Here is a 17164-nt window from a genome sequence, read left to right on the forward strand (position 1 = left end):
ATTCCCTGATGTGAATTTTGCTCTTGTAAGTTATTTTTTAAGGTTTTTTTCCTGGCAATTACTATTTTACAGGTAGCTTTAATCTATCAGTTTTCTCATTTTGGGGTTCTGTAAGAGTAAATAAATAAAAATTTATATATAATCATTCAACATTCTGACTACCTTATTATTCTTAATATGCATACATACATACATACATACATACATACATACATACATACATACATACATACATACATATGTACATACATACATATGTACATACATACATACATACATACATACATACATACATATACATATATATATATATACTCATATACATACACAACAACTGAATAAATAGAACAGTATTCAAGAAACAATCAATAGAATAAGATTCGCTACATAATATACGAAACAGTAATAGTAATTATTGAGAAGAAAATAAATAGAACGTTCCGAAGCTGATTGACATAGCTTCAAGCAGCACTTCTGTAAGGAAACATAGAAGATGCTGAGACAATCTCATGGAGCTGAGCGACATGGTTGTGTGTGGACTTTTGAATGGTTCTTCTTGGGGTTCAGTTTGCCAACTTTTTATAACTGTTGGTCTAGCTTCTATAATTTTCTGAAAAACTATTTGGCAGGAAGTCCACACACTTCCTTAGAAGTATACTGAGTCAATTGCTACAAGTCAACCAGGTCTACAACCTGACTGGGAAAGATTGAAATCCATAGTTGATTATTTAATATCTGGCAATGTTAAACTGTTATGACAACTAAGTTTATTTCGTTACTACTCCAAATGGGTGTTTCCTTTCATAGAACTAATTCAACCTCTGCTTATTTTTGATGTCCCTTTAGCATGCGGTTTACCAGTCCATTTATACTTTAGTGTGCAGTCTAACCCTTATCCCAACCCCTAACCTAATCCTAAGCCTTAACCCTCGTCCTAAACCCTAACCTCGAGATCAGGTTAGTGTAGACTACAGATACTGCAGTGGACTGCATGCTAAAGTAGCACCCTATTTTCTATATTTTCAATGGAAAAACAACATCTAGATGTTATTAATCTGCTTAAAAGTTCAATAGTTGGTCAATGTCTTTCTTTCACACCTGCATCATCTGAAGTTTCTCTGCATATTGAGACTAATACTTCTCGAACTACAATTTTGGATGAATTTTTTTTTATCCACAGAGTAATTAATTTGTCACTCTTTTCTTCAGAACTGTTCATCGCCTGAACAAAATTTCTCATTAATTAAAAAGACCACTATCGCTACCATAGTAAGTGTTAGAAAAATGGCGAGCATTTTACTTTGAAGCCATTTTCTATTACATACTGACTACCATGTGATCTCATTCATATGTAACCAGAATATATTCATATATATAAAAGTATCTATCAATCTATCTATCTATCTATCTATCTATCTATCTATCTATCTATCTATCTATCTATCTATCTATTTGAGAGAGAGGGGGAGAGGGGCGAGAGAGAGAGAGAGGAAGAGAGATAGACAAATAACAAAAATAAATATTGATAAGAGTCTTCGTTGGCACATTTAATGATTGTTGTTACATCCGATACATACCTATCAAAATAATACAGCTATTGATGCTCCTCTCTAACTGGTTTAGAAGGATAGATTTCCAAAAGCTTTCATATCACCCTAAAGTGATGTGATGACATTGTATCCTTTCTTTGGATGGTGTTAAAATAATAAAAAAAAACTTGTGGCAAATGCATTGCATGTTTGGAATTCTATTTATGATTCTGCCGTCTTCCTAATGCCAAATATAAGCTCACACAACCATGCATGTAAACATTTCAATAGTGACTACAACAGTCAATTACCATTGTCTAACTCATGGTGCTACTTGTTTCTGATTAAAGATCAATACTCAAAGTTTCTCTTTGCATTTGTGCATTCAGATATAATATTCCCTATAATAATTTGGTTTCTTCAAAATATATTCTTTATATTTGATGTTCCAGTTTCAATCCAATCCAGATTTATACCTTAATATGCTTGTATCTTTTTGGTGAACAGTATTGTTCAAACTAAGGCTATTCAACATCATCCTACTGGGAACTGACAAGTGAAATGTTTAAACGGAACTCCATTGCTCTTTGTTCAAGAAAGTGCTAGGAAACCATAGAATAGTATCTTAGGGAAATTAATCTAGGTGATTTGTTTCTCCTTTACATTGCGATTAACTCGATATATAATCCTTTCTACTATAGGCACAAAGCTTAAAATTTTGGGAGGGGAGGGTAGTCGATTATATCAACCCTCAGTACTCAAGTAGTACTTATTCTATTGACCCTGAAAGGAAGAAAGGAAAAGATGATCCCGGCAGCATTTGAAATTAGAACATAATGACAGACAAAATGCCACAAATCATTTTGTCCAGAGTGTTAATGATTCTACCAGCTTGTCATCTACTAACTCGATGTATAATGAAAGACTTTTAGCATTGTTAAATATCTTTTAGTTTTACTAAATGTCAATTTTACTGTCTTTACCTGAACAACTCTCTGAACCTGGAGAAATTTTATTTACATGGTTTAATCCTAGCAATAGAGTTGAACAGCAGATCGATCATATCAAACTGATTGAGGCTGCTCATCACTAGGCTTGGATCAAATACCCTGATGGTTGAATTGATACTGTTCCAACTAAATATACAGGGTGTCTATAAATTATTTTACAGCTCCTACAATTTATTGTGTCCAAGTAAGTTTATCTTAATCTTTTTGATGTGACTCTACTCCATACTGTTTTCTCTCCCTATCATTTTTCTCTCTCATCCTTTCTCTAATCCCCTTTTTTCTCCCCTTCACTGTTTCCTATCTGTCTCCCTCTCCCCCTTTTCTCCCTTACTCTCTCTTTCTCATTGCTCAAACATGACCATCGTCCATCGTTCTTTTCCTCACGTGATCATCTTTCTTTTCTTTCAGGACTGGAGGTATCCTAGCTCTCTCTTTTACCTTTTCTCTTGTGAAAGAAAATATTTCTCCAACGTTCACTATTTTACCCTCGTTCTGGTATAACAACCCTCTATGTTTATTTTCATTTGGTTTTCTTGTATGTCTCCACTGTCCTGTTTTTGTTGCCAACTTTGACCCTCCATAAATCCCAAATTTTATTTTGGTACTTATGAGAACAACTATCTTTGAAGACTCATATTGTTGTTCATGCTTGAAATGAGGAGTAGATAGACAGTGGAAAACTGATGAAGTGTTATTCTTTATGTTACTTGTCCTGTTTTTCATTTGTTTCTCTCATTGTTTGCGTATTGAACTTATTTGTTTACGTATTTCATGTTGTTTACTGTTGGTGACGCCCTGTACCCATATATGCATATGTATATATATGTATATATGTGTACTAGTACGGAATATGATCTCTCTGATACCGTTAGGTGAAGAGATGTTTTCCAGTGCCTTCATATTCAATATTTAATAATTTATAATTGAGGAATCCCACGCTAAGGAGCCGAAAATGGTCGGGTAAATCCTTAAAAATGTTTTAGCCCGAAGTCTGCGGCCATGCTGGGGCACCACCGCTGAATGAGCTACACTAATATGTGAATCCACCTCTGATACGTGGCACTTGATCAACAAGGGAGTTCGATGCTGCTGCCTGCATCTGCGTCTCCTGTCGTGAGGTAGGTTCATCTGGGACTCCCGACAAGAAGAGATCCAGCTTAGTTTTAAAGAAACCCACATCCACACCTTGCAAGTCTCTCAGGCATTTAGGGAGGATGTTAAAGAGCTGTGGTCCTCTGAAACCCAAGCTGTTGCAGTATCTGGACCTGTATTTTGATGGTGATGTTGGAATCTTTGGCACCATGCAGTGGCGCCCCATTCTGCGGTTGGGGTAACTTTGAATGCCAAAGTTTGGGACAAGACCCTCCAGGATTTTCCAGATGTATATCACCGCATATCTCTCCCGCTTCCGCTCTAGAGAGAAGAGGTTTAATACTTTCAGTCTTTCCCAGTAGCTGATATTTTGCATTGAGACGATCTTCTTTGTGTAGCTTCTCTGAATTGCTTCGAGTTCTGCTGTTAGTTTTATATTGTGTGGTGACCATAGTTGGGAGCAGTAGTCCAAGCAGCTGAGGACAAATGTTTTCCAGAGGACCATCAGTGTCTCCTTCTCTCTTGTTCTGAAAGTTCGGAGAATCCATCCAGCTAGCCGTCTGCATTTTATCACCAGATTAATAATATGCACTTGGAAAGATGCATCATTGCTCATGTCAATGCCCAGGTCACGCACTGATTTTGACTCAGGGATTGCAATTCTTCCTGGTCCAGTGTATCCAGTCTGCACGTCGTTTACCTTCGTGTGCCGGTAGTGCAGGGCCTGGAACTTACCTGCATTAAACGGCATTTTGTTGTCCTCCGCTCACCTGTATATTGTATCCAACTCCTGTTGCAGATGCGCAATATTTTCAGGGTTTTGTATTGTGTGGGAGACTTTTGTGTCATCTGCATAGCTAGCAAAGGTGGCCATCATAGCAACTGAAGCCATGTCTGAAAGGGCCACTATGAACAGCAGTGGCTCCAAGACAGTGCCCTGTGGAACACCGCTTGTTATTTGTGTTTCCTTGGAGGTGGCTCCATTGCTCACAACTGCCTGTCTTCTGTCTTTTAGGAAGTTGTGCAGCCACTCTCCAAGTTTTCCGCCTATGCTGAGACCACACAGTTTGTGACAGATCATACCATGGTCAACTTTATCAAAGGCTTTTGCAAAGTCGAGATATATTACATCCACATTTGAGCCATTTAGTAGCTGTTTTAACACCCAGTCATAGTGTTGCAGGAGCTGTGTTAGGCAGCTTCTACCTGGTTGAAATCCATGCTGGGTGTCAGACAGCAAGTAATTTTCTTCAAGGAACATGATTAGTTTCTTGCGGACTATTCGTTCCATGACTTTGCTGATGTATGAGGTCAGAGAGATAGGCCTATAATTTTTAGCATCTGCTCTGCTACCTCCCTTATGGATAGGGCATGTTACTCCCTCTTTCAATTTGACTGGGAGCTTACCACTTGCAAGAAAGCTCTGAAAAAGAAGCTGTAGCGGTTTTGTAAGGGTTCATTTGCACGATTTGAGAAGGATCGCTGGAAATCCATCAGGTCCAGCAGCTGAGTTTGTGTCAATCTCATCTATGGCTAGTGTGATATCATCATCTTCAATGCTGATGTACTCAATTTTTGCCTCTTTGGCCGCAGGTAAAGTGGCAAAGAATTCTTCTGGGTTGTTTACTTGCCTGTGTCCTAGAGGTGTAGTGAACACACTTTGGAATTGTTCGTTCAGTATTTCACTTATCCTTGTGGGATTTCCTGTGAGAGAGCCATATTTTTGGAAGAGAGGTCCTATTCTCTGGTGCACTGTGGCTGTCTCTTTGGCAAACTTAAAGAAAGCTTTAGGGTTTGATTTTATATTTTCTATTACCCAAGCTTCTTTATCTGCTCTCTCCTTTTCATGGGACTGATGCAAACTTTTCTCAATGTCCATTAGCATTCTCTCGAGCCGAGACTTCTCACCACTTTTGGTGTGCTTGCTCAGGTGGTTCGCAATCCTTGTCCGTCGTCTCATAAGAATCTTCCTTTCTCTAGGGATCCTGTTTTTGTTTTTGTGTGTGCTGGCCCTGTACACTGGGACATATTTGTCACATATGGCTTGTATTATGGACATGAAGTGTTTGTGTTTCATGTTAATGTCCGGTGTGGAGAGACATTTAGACCAATCCTGTTTGAGGATCTCTTTCTCAATCAACTTCCAGTTTGCTTTATGAAAGTTTAAGTTGGAGAGATGGTGGATGCTTCGTATAGGCTGTGTGTCTACGGGGGCTTTTGGTCCATACATAGACAGCTCTATTATGTTGTGATCCGAGATCATTGTCGGCATCACTTTAACATTATGGATAATATCCATATTGTTTGTGAAGCAGAGATCCAGTATATTATCTGCCCTTGTTGGTTGCAGAACCATTTGCTCCATGAAAGAGGCATTTGTGAGATGGAGCAGGGACTCTGCCTGTGCCTGCTGATGGTGTGTCATCCCTGAGAGCATCTGCTCCCCGAGACTGTAGTTTCGAGATTATTGTCTCTTGTCAACATACGCTAATCACTGGTTTTCGATGAGGAGAGACCTGTTTGCGAATATTTATTTAATGTTTTTCCCAGTAACCACTGTCACTGATTTCAAAAAACGGTCTGAAAGCAATAATAAATCTCTGAGCGAGATGTAAACAGTAAGCGCTCGACAAAGTAAAGTATACTAACTATCTCAATATGGCTAACCACTAGGGGTGGGTGTTACTGTAGCTTTTTAGCCCCAGGAGATCATCGTCTCCAGCTGGCTTTAGATACAATTCAGTACTCTTATAATATTCGCAAAGGGAGGTCATCCCCTCTCGAAAACCTAAGTGATAAGGTATAATTATTTATTATTTATGCTTTATACTGATCTAATTCCAAAACGCGCGTATGTGGGTAACCTAATATAGAATGATTTTCGTTATTTTTCCCTTTTGCCTGCGTGTACTTTGGTTTATCAAGTACTTTGGTTTATCTGGGAGCCCCTTTTAAAGTAGAAGGAATAGCTAAGATTTTTGACTGCTATTTCTAAAATTCAGTATGTGGTGAAGCAAATCGTTGCTGGTCTTTTTCATGCCGAATTCTGCTTGGTGAAATTACTGATTACTTCTTAATTAATTAATTTTACCCTTTGTTATTATATATATCTATATCTATATCTATATCTATATATATATATATTATATATATATATAATCAACCGATAAGGGTGAGAAAATTGGGTACTAATTTAATAGCACATCCATTTACCACCAAGTGGCTTAGTACATAAAAAACCCGGATTACGATACATTTTATACATAAATATAAGGGAGTGACCACAATGTGGTCTACTCTAGCACTAAAAATAGATCCGCAAGGTTTCAGCCATAAAAGAAATTGTTTCTGTTGAAAGTTAGCACTACTACCAGCGCAAATGAACAGGGCAAATAAACATAACAAAATGTAGATTAGTTTGAGACAATTGTTTCGCTATTAATAAATTATGTGGTTTTACTTACATAAATTTATCTGTAGCTCCTCAGCCAAACCCGTCCAGGATACAATTTACTCGATCGCACGCTAGGCTTCACCATAATGATAAACGCACGTGTGGTCAAGTCAATTGTACCCGCTGTTATAATTCAAGTGCCCCTGTCTTCACCCGGCAAAATTCACGGAAACAAATACTACATCCAAAATTAAATGCAGCGTAATTACAATCAACTGATAAGGGTGAGAAAATTGGGTACTAATTAATAGCACATCCATTTACCACCAAGTGGCTTAGTACATAAAAAACCCGGATTACGATACATTTTATACATAAATATAAGGGAGTGACCACAATGTGGTCTACTCTAGCACTAAAAATAGATCCGCAAGGTTTCAGCCATAAAAGAAATTGTTTCTGTTGAAAGTTAGCACTACTACCAGCGCAAATGAACAGGGCAAATAAACATAACAAAATGTAGATTAGTTTGAGACAATTGTTTCGCTATTAATAAATTATGTGGTTTTACTTACATAAATTTATCTGTAGCTCCTCAGCCAAACCCGTCCAGGATACAATTTACTCGATCGCACGCTAGGCTTCACCATAATGATAAACGCACGTGTGGTCAAGTCAATTGTACCCGCTGTTATAATTCAAGTGCCCCTGTCTTCACCCGGCAAAATTCACGGAAACAAATACTACATCCAAAATTAAATGCAGCGTAATTACAATCAACTGATAAGGGTGAGAAAATTGGGTACTAATTTAATAGCACATCCATTTACCACCAAGTGGCTTAGTGCATAAAAAACCCGAATTACGACACATTTTATACATAAATATAAGAGAGTGACCACAATGTGGTCTACTCTAGCAATAATAATAATAATAATAATAATAATAATAATAATATTAAGAAGTATAGCTCCAAACTTACAGGGAAAAATTCAATTTAGTATTGAATCAAATTTCTCAGTATAAATACTTATTACTTATTATATTATATCTATCATTCTTTTTATACTTTTGGGAAAAAAAATAAATATAAAAATATATATATATATTATATAAATTATATATATATTATTTGTTATTTATGTATTGGTTTATGTCTATCACTGTTTGAGTTGCATAATAGTGGTTTTATCTCTAATTCATATTTAATTCATATTTAATTCTCTAATATGAATCTCTAATTCATATTTAATTCAATATATATATATATATATATATATATATATATATATATATATATATATATATATGCATATATATATATAATTTATATTATTATTTGATTGAACGCCACACATCCATTTCCAAGTAAGTTTATCTTAATCTTTTTGGTGCGACTCTATACTGTTTTCTCCCCTTATTGTTTTCTATCTCATCCTTTCTCTAATCAACTTTTTTCTCCCCTTCACCATTTTCTATCTATATATCTTCCCCTCTTTCTCCTTTACTCTCTCTCATTGCTCACACATGACCATCGTCCATCTTTCTTTTCCTCACGTGATCGTCTTTCTTTTCTTTCAGTGCTGTCCTAAGGACTGGACGTATCCTATCTCTCTCTTTTACCTTTTCTCTTGTGAAAGAAAATATTTCTCCAGTTTTTGGTATTTTACCCTTGTTCTGGTTTAACAATCCTCCATGTTTGTTTTCATTCAGTTTCCTTGTATGTCTCCACTGTCCTGTTTTTGTTCTTAACTTTGACCTTCCATAAATCTCAAATTTTATTTTGGTACTTATGAGAGCAACTGTCTTCGAAGGTTCATATTGTCATTCAATGCTCAAAATGAAGAGTAGATGGACGGCGAACAACTGATGAAGGGTCGTTCTTTATGTTACTTGTCTTGTTTTCCATTTGTTTCTCTCTTTGTTTGCGTATTGCACTAATTTGTTTTCATATTTCATGTTGTTTACTGTTGGTGATGTCCTATACTCAAATATGCATATTTTTTTTTCATTTTTTTTTTCATTTCCTCTAGTTTCAGCTTACGAGCTGTGGGCATGCTGGGGCACTGCCATATATATATATGTGTATATATATATATAATATATATATATATATATATATATATATATATATATATATATTACAAAATTAAAGAATGGAGAAACATACTTAAATCAATAAAACATCAACTATCCGATGATACCCAATCAACCCCTATCTCATTTTATAATATAATATATATATATATATATATATATATGTATATATATATATATATATATATATATAATATATATATATATATATATATATATATATATATATATATATGTATATATATATACTAGCAGTATCGCCCGGCGTTGCTCGGGTTTGTAAGGGAAATAACTATATAAGCATTTTTAGAGAGTTACTTCCCTTATAGATGCCAATTCGGGCTTTCTTAGCCATTTCTGTTTTGGTGTCTTCAAGCCATGAAGTCGTTGTTCTAAAAGAACGCTGGTCTCCTTGACAACGCTTTACGACGTTGATTTCCTTACACTCCCTTCCCCACAGCTTCACGAGGGAGGGAAGAAGGGGGAGAAGCAAACAGGTGCAGGTGTGACCATGGACGCCAACTCCGCCGCCATCGACACACGAAAAATTATGCATTAAAATGGAATAAAAAATTATGTTAAATTATTTTTAAAATCGTAGACTCATCGTAGACGCGTGCTAATACTCAGATGGGCTCGATATGAATCACGACTATAAGATAGCAGAATTTGGTTAAACTGCACTGCAAAATGTGGGAGTAGTTAGGAATCTAAATCGAAGGGGACAGACACTCACACAACTACAGTTTTATATATATACTAGCAGTATCGCCCGGCGTTGCTCGGGTTTGTAAAGGAAATAACTATATAAGCATTTTTAGAGAGTTACTTCCCTTATAAATTCGGGCTTTCTTAGCCATTTTTGTTTTGGTGTCTTCAAGCCATGAAGTCGTTGTTCTAAAAGAACGCTGGTTTCCTTCACAACGCATTACGACGTTGATTTCTTTACACTCCCTTCCCCACAGCTTCACGAGGGAGGGAAGGGGGAGAAGCAAACAGGTGCAGCTGTGAGCGTGGACGCCAACTCCGCCGCCATCGACATACGATGCATTTTATGCATTAAAATGGAATAAAAAATGATGTTAAATTATTTTTAAAATCGTAGACTCATCGTTGACGCGCGCTAATAGTCAGACGGGCTCGATATGAATCACGACTATAAGATACCCGAATTTGGTTAAACTGCACCGCAAAATGTGGGAGGAGTTAGGAATCTAAATCGAAGGGGACAGACACTCACACAACTAGAGTTTTATATATATAGATATATATATATATATAATATATATATATATATATATATATATATGCATATATATCATTTATATTTTATATATATATGCATATGTATATATCTTTATATATAAAAGTAAGGTTGTGTGTCTGTCTCCTACGATTTAGATTCCTAACTACTCCCACATTTTGCGGTGCAGTTTAACCAAAACCGGGTATCTTATAGTCGTGATTCATATCGAGCCCTTCTGGGTATTAGTGCGTGTCTACGATGAGTCTACGATGAGTCTACGATTTAAAAAAAATTTACCCTCATTTTTTTCCATTTTAATGCATTTTTCTCTATTATATAAGGGAAGTAACTCTCTAAAAATGTCTACGATGAGTCAACGATTTAAAAAAAAATCTTTTTTCCAATTTTAATGCATTTTTTGGCTATTTTTTGGCTATAACTCTCTAAAAATGCTTATATAGTAATTTCCCTTACAAACCCGAGCAACACGGGGCGATACTGTTAGTATGTATATATATATGCATATATATATTAGAGAGAGGGAGAGAGAGAGAAGAGGAGAAGCTTGAGAGAGTGATGAATGAATGTGAGTATGCTCTGCCATCATGTAGTTTTTAAGTTCGTAGCAGTCATTTGTGTTGCAGAGTCTTCATGTTGACAAGTCTGGTTCTAGTTATTGAAACCAGTTGATACTGAACTGAGTATGACATGAATGCATGAATGCATCCACTCTGCTTGATCTGCTCTGCTCTCAAATCTGCTGTGTTTCTTTTTCTAGCAGAGTTACTTGATTTAAAGCTTTGATTCGTTAGTTTAATAGCAATGTCAGCATTCAATTTGAAAGATCAGGTTTTTGTTTCACAATTGTAAAAAATAAATCAGTCAATATTTTTTGGGTATATGAAAATTTATGTTGAGTTTGAAGCGATGAGGTGGGGTGAACTAAATAGCATTTTGGTTGAAATTGTGTTTCCTTGAGTGTATGTTCATCACTTGTAGATTGCACCTCATTCAGTATTAGATTAATATTTTTGAAACCACTAATTTCTAAAGATTTATTGTAATTGTTCAGTCAAATATGATTTTAACTGAAGATATATTAAAAACTTTTTGCTTCTGTTTCTAACTAAATTTTTAAAAGTAGTAGTAGTAATTTTTTTCCCTTTAGGTTTTCTATAAAATTTATAGTTGCTTGTATCAAAATCTCAGGTAGCATCTAAAATGCTGAATATAGCCATGCTCATGTGAGCCATAATATTAACCACTAGTTTTTTTTTTTTAAATAGTAAATCTTCTCTAGCCTTGTGTAATACATTCTGAAATAACTTAAAACTGTTGTCTCAAGTTAAGGCATTAAATTTTGCCTTGAGTATGTCAAAATGTATCATAAGCAAGCTGAAAATCTTTCTGTCTAGATATTATATATTAACATCAAAAGGATCTTTGATATCTTTCACTCGTGCTGCATCCTTCTTAAAAAGAGAGATATTCTGGTGCTTATAATTGTATCAATAATGCTACCATTAATGGTGAAATATATTCCAGTAAATTTCTGTGATATTGAAATAGCTTACCAACAAAGATATAAGGATCAGTTATTATCAAAATAGGTCAGTGTCAGTAATCTCAATGAGATGCTTAAAGAAGATGAGTGACATTCATCCATCTCTTATTTTATGTGACATTAATCAGTTTGATATGTTCAAAAGGAAGTTTGCCAATTCTTTAAAAGGGGTTCAAGTATACGTGACATGGCTTTCATCATTACAAAAACCACAAGAGTGGAACTGATTGATCCACCAAGCACGTTATTAATGATATTGTGCCCCTTATCAAGGTGAATGTAAAAAAAAAATAACTAAAAAAAAATAATCAATCATCGGATGCTTCAATTATGTATGACATCAGTGATTGTTTATTGTTTTGCATCAATGGGTTTTACTTAAAGCAAATAAATTCTGATATATAAACTGAGTTTAAATGACAATAACTATAACTACAAGTAACCATATTTATCAGCACATAATATGTTTTAATGTAGGACACATAACTGTTAAGTGTGAATACTGGATTTAATTTATTTTGCTGAAACTTGGTTAATTGATCCAGGAAAAATGAAAGGTGGCATTTATACTAATGGGATTTATATTTAGAAATACAAGTATTATAATTAAACGAAATAAACCTAAAGTATTTGTTTATGAGTGACATTTTTCAGTATCTTTTTTACGCTTAACTAATTTCAAAGGCCTTGTTTATTTTTAAAATGAGAGGTACTAATGAAGTTTCGATTTTACATGAAAAAAATATACTGTGAGCAGCCGAGGGAGGGAAAGAAGAAGGAAGACAAGAAGAAAAGAAGAAGGAGGAGGAGGAGTAGAAGGAAAAATGAAAGAGGAAGAGAAGTAGGATTAGGGAAAGAAGAGGGAGAAGGAGAAAGAAAAGAAAATACAGGAATGCTGTGATACAGTAAATTGTTCGTGGAATCTTCTTTAATGGTTAAATGACCTAAAAGTGACCTGTTGTGGCTACAGCAGTAGTGGTTGGAATTGTTCTAAATTCTTTTAGTAGTTTCATCTGTGTTGGTGGCGGCTTTCAAAATAGGTTTATATTTTGCGATAAAATATGCTTCTTTGTTAATGCGCTGATTAAAGGTTGCAATGTCCCTGAATTTATAGAGAGGAAAAATTATAAAGTTGGTTTGTTCATTAGTGGTGCAAATATCGATGTGCTTGCTTAATCCTATTTTTCTGCATTTTCATATTTTAATCTGGGATCTATGTACCATCATTCTCTGGCATAGACTGTTTTTAGTTTGACCAATATATTGTTCTCAACACCCTGAGTAAGTTAATACATATATTAGGTTTTCCAAAGCACACGTGAAGTAGTTGTAAAATGTCGACCTTGTCCGAAGGAGAATTCCGATCCTTCAATTAGGTTGACACATATATCACAGTTAGGTACTTACACATTTTTGTACTCTCGGTTTCGATGTTGTTGAAGAGTGTACTTGGGCCTGTGTTAGAAGACTTTTCATTGACTTGGGTTGTCTTTTGCTCTTTATGATGGTGCGTGATTGGAGGATTTGATCCATTCTATGGTCACTTTTAGTAAAGGGATGTTCTGGAGGATGGTGTCGAAGACCTCATTGTTTAGGTGGTTGTGCGTAGATATGTATTTTTTCTGTTCTTTCTTCTTCTCCCTCTTCTTTCCCTAATACTACTTCTCTTCCTTTATCTTCTCCTCCTTCTCCTTCTTTTCTTCTTCTTGTTCTCTTTCTTTTTCTCTCCCTCCCTTGGCTGCTGCTGCTTAAACCATCAATTCTCTGTACCCAAACTATTCCTTCAGATTTACTACTACCCACCTACGAGGCATTCACAAACGAATAGAGCGAGAGACTATGGAAATATTTACCTATTTAAAGACTATGAAAATATCTACACCTCTGGTGTGTCTGACTGCACTACTGCTTTAATAATCCCATTTACACCAGTACATTTGGAAATTTCGATAATATGGGGTGAAATTGCTGCAAGATGATTGGTTAGTATTCAGAGCAGTTGCCTAATTTGATGCAGTTTGATACTGGTTACTAAACCTAAATGGTTTCGAATTTAGACCTCGTTACAATTTCATTGTAGGTCTGTTGTCCATCTATATAATACTAAAAGTCTGTGATTGCTTGCTTGCATGCTTGTCTGTAATTTAATACAGCCAAACCAGTGCATAATAGGAAAATACTCTGAAAGTAAGTTGCCCCTGAAATGTGAATACAAACAGGATAAAAAAATTTCGCATAAATCAGACCACAGATTCCTGAGATATGCAGTTTTATTTTGGTTTGTTTTCACAAATTTAAGCAGGGAAATCTGGAGTTATTGCCCTATACTGCGAACACCTGGATAGTTTTGTTTGCATGTGTGCTTGTCTGTAATTTAATACAGCCAAACCGATGCATAATGGGAAAATACTCTGAAATGGGAATACATACAGAATAAAACAAGTTTCATGAAAATTGGACCACAGGTTCCTGAGATATGCTATTTTTACGGGTACTTTGAACTATTGGTGACCCAATGGGTCATGGGTTGTCTAGTTGCTATTAAAGCTATTGTGATCATGGTGTCTACCAAAAACACTGTCACTTTTGGTGCCTTCAACCAGTTAAAGAGGTTGGAGACACATTTGTTGACGTCAGTCCGTCTGATGTTTGACAGCTCTTGATAAAAGTAATTTGAGTCACTATGTTGAGGAAAGACTACTAGTTTGAGGAACTATGTTCGAGACCCAGAACTATCACAAATATAAAGCAAACACAACAGACAGCATTATTTGATTCTTTTCACATTTATATTTAAATGAAGATATAACTACATCAATAAAGCTGTAGCAAAATATCCAGCAATCACCTGATGTCGCAATTCGCCTGAATGTTGCCTACATGATCCAGTGAACCTGACCAATCGCTGATTGCTCACATGATCAACAAAATCTGGCCAATCACGACTCCACGTGGAATAGACTCCAGTGACAATCTCAACTTTTGGTGCTCTTGTTTCTGAGCTCCTCAACTGGTATAAAATGACACACACACGCCCACCACTCAAAGAGCTTTGGGATGTAGCAGAGAGTAGAGCTGGAAAGTCAGCAGAGACAATGCGGCAGACAGACAGGGAAGAGATGCAGACAACAACACAGAACTAATATCATCATAATGAATTATAGGCCACAACAACTAACAGTAACTTTTTGAATACTATTACAATTACACCAAGAACAACAACATCCAAACTCTTTCAACGTTTGTTGTTTGTAGTAACAACAGTATTTGTCTTTTGCTTGTGTACGAAAAGAATAAAAGTTTGTTGTTAAAGATCCTATCTGATTTCGTTGTCTTCTTCTATGTACCACTGTTGACCTTCGACGCTAGAAACAACAGTTAGCATTCGCCTAAGTACAATAGCAGTCAGCTCAAGCTTTAGTACAAGTGGTGACCCGTTATACAACCACAAAACAAAACAAAGTGAACTGAGAATTGAAACTAGATCGTGGACAATGTTTGCAGAGAAGACAACAGTAACACTCTCTAAAATGCTCGGTTAGCATATTAAGAGCAAAACGTTTATTATTTTTATGTTATTTTGCTAAAGTAGTGTGAAAAAGCATATTTACTTAACTGAACTCAAAAAGTATTTGATTTCCTCTTTTCTTTTTAAGTTCAAATCTCATCAAGTCGATCTTGTCATTCTTCTTGGGTCGATTTATTGATTGTATCACTCCTACGGTTTATGGCCCTGTGCCAGTGTGATAAATCAATACACATGTTTTTATGTGCTAGAAGCAGCTGAGACAATAGAGCATTGTGCTGCGAGGTACATAAATGTGGATTGCTATCTCATTATTCTAAGTTCAAACCGTACCAAGCTCAACCTGCTTTTTCATTTTTTCAGGGGCTCAGTAAATAAGTAACACTAAGATAAGATGATTGTTTCAATTAGTTGGATCTCCACTATTATTAAAAACAAACAAACAAACAATAACACTCTCGACAGCCTTGTGTCTTATAAACAAATATTTAGTTTTTCCAACTATTTCCAAGTTCCGACTGAAATTTTAAATGTATCCGATACAGTTAATACCTGTCATGTATGCAGTCAGTTTAATAGACTTTGCTCCTCCCATACTTATCTGTGGTCAAATGCCAACACGGAAAATCAATATTATCTATTGCGAAAATAAAAGAAAGTTAGAACTTATCAATGAAAGCGGCTGTTGACGGAAAGTTGCGGTCTTTACCGAATTGTCAACTCTCTATTTCTGCATTCCAAACGTCACTATCGGCTGGCTTCTCCAGTCATTAACATAGTTTCATTTTTCGTTTCTAAACTCTGCCTTCTCCGTTATATTCTCCCATTTGTTGTCGGTGTGGGAAACTGTTAACTTTATTTTCTGCTAGTCTTTATTTATTGCTTGACCGACGTCTCTTTCGCTCGCTCTCTTGTAAAAGGCAGACGAATTATGGAAAATACTAAACTGGAACAAAACAATATGTTAAAAAGTACATAGCGGTAAGTTTGTTAATTTTCTTATGTTGTTCCACCCACGTTTTTCTTCTGAGACATTCGTGGTTTTTTAGTTATAATGATCATGCTTAATCTTCGATCTTAGAAATACGAAATACAAGTATTTGTTTTGCAAACACCTGTTTCCAAATAAACGAAAACAGATAGATTGAAAATAAACAAAGACTAAAAAGCATACTCATATCTTTCTTTCCGCCCTTATTCACTTTTCCAACTTCAGCTTCCAACACTTTCATTCTCGCCTTCTCTTTCACTCTCTCACTCTTTCTTGTTATTTTATCTCCCTCGTTTTTTTTTTCGCAAATCCCGATCTCCCGTTGTTTTTCTTTTAGATTCTCGTTCCTTCTACCGTCTGTCTATCTATCTATCTATCTATCTCTGTCTGTCTGTCTGTCAATCACTTCATCTCTATTTTCGATTCTTCTACTATCTCTCTTTCTTGCCTGTCTTGCCCACACTTGCCATTTCCATTTGTCCTGTTACCTAACCCACCTGTTTGACTTACCGCTTCTCTCTTTTCTCTCATAGTTTGTCTAACCCAGTGGTTCTCGCACTGACACATACCGGGTTTCGTCTCAAAAGTAGTGAAGGTTTTTGCACCTTTTCCTTGTTAACGATCAAAATGTGTGGGGTTGCATTGATGTAAATTTTCTTTTGCCATAGTGTTTAGAAGTTTAAAAAGTTTAAGACCATATTGTTTTCAGGCGATC

General features: G+C 35.7%; 1 protein-coding gene across 3 annotated transcripts in view; it reads left to right on the forward strand.

The window, feature by feature from the left end:
- Nucleotides 1-16154: 16154 nt before the first annotated feature.
- LOC115210843 (rabphilin-3A) overlaps nt 16155-17164 on the forward strand; it is a 266359-nt gene continuing 265349 nt past the window's right edge. Inside the window, exon 1 of one of the 3 annotated variants that reach the window (XM_036505145.1) lies at nt 16155-16439. The gene's annotated coding sequence lies outside the window, so the exon portion shown is untranslated. The remainder of the gene's footprint in view (nt 16440-17164) is intronic. The other 2 variants (XM_036505143.1, XM_036505140.1) reach the window with 2 other exon arrangements.

Source organism: Octopus sinensis, linkage group LG1 (assembly GCF_006345805.1).
Source record: "Octopus sinensis linkage group LG1, ASM634580v1, whole genome shotgun sequence".
Taxonomy (NCBI): domain Eukaryota; kingdom Metazoa; phylum Mollusca; class Cephalopoda; order Octopoda; family Octopodidae; genus Octopus; species Octopus sinensis.